Raw genomic sequence first — 2,593 nt, forward strand, 5'->3', positions numbered from 1 at the left:
AAGTTATACTAATTCGACCGTTTTATAAATTTTTGTTTTATACTACTTAAAACCAAATTGAATAAGAAAATAAACTCAAGTTTGGTTCACTTTTTCGCTCACGATGAAAATTTTAGCGTCTTGAAATGAGCCGTACTCAAAATGACAAAGGCTGTTAATGTACAAAAAATAAGGATGACTGTCCAGGGCTAAAAGAAAGTTGAAGAATCCTTACCAATTCACTATTAAATTACAGGCAAAGGAGTACTAACAATTTGTCCAAATGTTTAAGGGGTTATTCTAAAATTAAATATTAAATATTTCATTAAAAATATTACATTGATTTCCAAAAAATTTGATTAAAGAAATACTAAAATAAGGCACTAAAAACCTGTAATTTTGATGATAAAAAGGTCACAAAAACGTAAATATTCTAGTTAAAATAAAGCCAATTTTTAAAAGAAAACTTACCAATTCTCTATTTTTTATTTGTTCGAATCCATCTGGAGTTGCTCTGAAATTAAATATTGTTTTTACAACAAAGAAAAGCATTAAACTGGTTTCCAAAAAAATTAATTAACAAATAATAATATACATAAAAAATATTTTTAAAAGAAAGCCATATTAAAAAAATACTTACCAATTTATGAATAAACTATACGCTGAGATATAACAAAAATTTTCCAAATTCATCTGGAATTGAATATTCATTTTTTACATTGAATAATACAAATTTCAATACACTTTAAATTTTAACATATTTTCCTCAATACTCGTTATAACTTTTTTCTAAACTACCGATAAAATATTAATAACTTTCATTTAAAAGGTTTAATAAACAAACACCAATATATGTCTCAAAAATCCAAAATATTCCATGCTTTTATATTGCCTTGTTGCATACCTACTTAAAAGATGCAACAGCCCACGCCAACGCCAACTATACAACTGAAGCATGCCAAACAAAACCAAGCAAAGCCAAAACATTCCTACAACAACAAAAACACATGTGCCTTTATTGAAAACAACACCTCATCCAGCCAAATAAACCATCCACGAATAACAAACACACACACACAAACCACTAAATGAACAAAAATAAAAACAACCCCACGCTCATGTATACACAACAAAACTCAAGTAACATCATCTTTACATTAATCACATTCCACTATGTCGATAAAGATCTCCGTACTATGCATTAGTTCATCGCATCTGCTGACAATTTACTCTAAGAATAATATTCGTAAAGGCACACCAGTTTATGAACGATGAAACGTTTAACTTAAAATTTGCAAAATTTTCATGAAATGTTATCTACCATTTTTGACGAAAATGTCTATAAATTTAATTACATGTGAACTAAAAATATTTCATTGGGTAATTTTTTACCAACAATTATTAACTATAGGAATTGTCAGTAAGAAATTGCTATCCACTTTCAAGTTCATTTTTCGTAAAAAAATATTTTCTCGTACAAAAAAATCTTATAGTAAATTGCACTTATTATTTAGAAAATACTTTACATTTCACAAGTAGTTTTATAGCATGACAAACGAATTTTTAACTACCAGTTAAGAAATTTTTTAAGGAAATTTCCATCGTAATTTGTAGGCCATGAACTAAACGATTGTTACTTAGAATTTGTAAAATTTCCTTTCGAGTAGTTAATTTTCGTTGAAGATACGAAAAATGAACTAAAATTCTGGAAAATTCTTGTAATAAATTATTGTAAAAATCTTCTTAAATTTACGAGACACTTTTTTTTCTGTGTAGATTTTCGATACCATCTCAAATTCTTTAAATTTTTTGGGTGCTATTACATCTATTTCTATTCCCATATACGTATTTAACTCTGAACCGTTGTGGAAAATAAATTTGTACACTTCTACACTGAAAAAAACAAAATACTCTCGTGAGGCCAAAGATTTCTTGTCCTTAAAATACGAATGCGAATTTTATTTATAATGTTTTTTTCCTTGTCCAAAAGTCGATAAACTTTTCAGTTAAACTAAATCCTGGAATTTTGGTGATTCGACTTAAAAATTTGTATCTTTAGAGGAAAGAAAGTTTTGTTAGACTTTTTTTTTTTACTCGAAACAATGCATAATTTCTACTCGAATACGAGTCTGCATTTGGAAATTTCAGTTGTCGTTAACATGTTTTTAAAGAACTTTGAAAGCACATGAAAAAACTGAAACAACGAATAAATTAAAAATTTTTTTTTAATATCAGATATGCAAAATTCTAATTTGAAAGAGAATTGTGTCTTAAAGGTGTCTTTATATCAAAAATGTTCATCGTAGCTTGTTACTTGCAAATATATATAGAATTTCAGGTGGATTTGATGACAGATACTCTCCCAAATATATCGGCTCGGTTTAGTGTGATTTTAAAAGGAATCTTTAATATCTTTCCAAAGCGTGCAAGAAAATCCAATGAAAGAATGCCTTTCAGATGAATTGAAATCGAAATTCTATAAATTTTTACCCCTATTACTCGAATTAGAACGAGATATAAAATCGAGAAGTTAAATGGGGAGACCGGTATATAAAAGGATTATATAAAACCCTTACCGATATAAACCCAATTTCACACATCCTCCACATTTACA

At 27.7% G+C, this 2,593-nt stretch overlaps 1 long non-coding RNA gene across 1 annotated transcript; it reads right to left on the minus strand.

Annotated features, from left to right (window-relative positions):
• Window positions 1-214: 214 nt before the first annotated feature.
• Window positions 215-673, minus strand: LOC142219440 (uncharacterized). Its single transcript, XR_012717574.1, has 3 exons — window positions 620-673; window positions 451-493; window positions 215-279 (listed from the first exon to the last, which is right to left on the minus strand). It is a non-coding gene; the product is annotated as an uncharacterized LOC142219440 (long non-coding RNA).
• Window positions 674-2,593: the final 1,920 nt, after the last annotated feature.

The sequence above is a fragment of the Haematobia irritans genome, chromosome 1 (genome assembly GCF_050003625.1).
Source record: "Haematobia irritans isolate KBUSLIRL chromosome 1, ASM5000362v1, whole genome shotgun sequence".
Lineage (NCBI taxonomy): Eukaryota > Metazoa > Arthropoda > Insecta > Diptera > Muscidae > Haematobia > Haematobia irritans.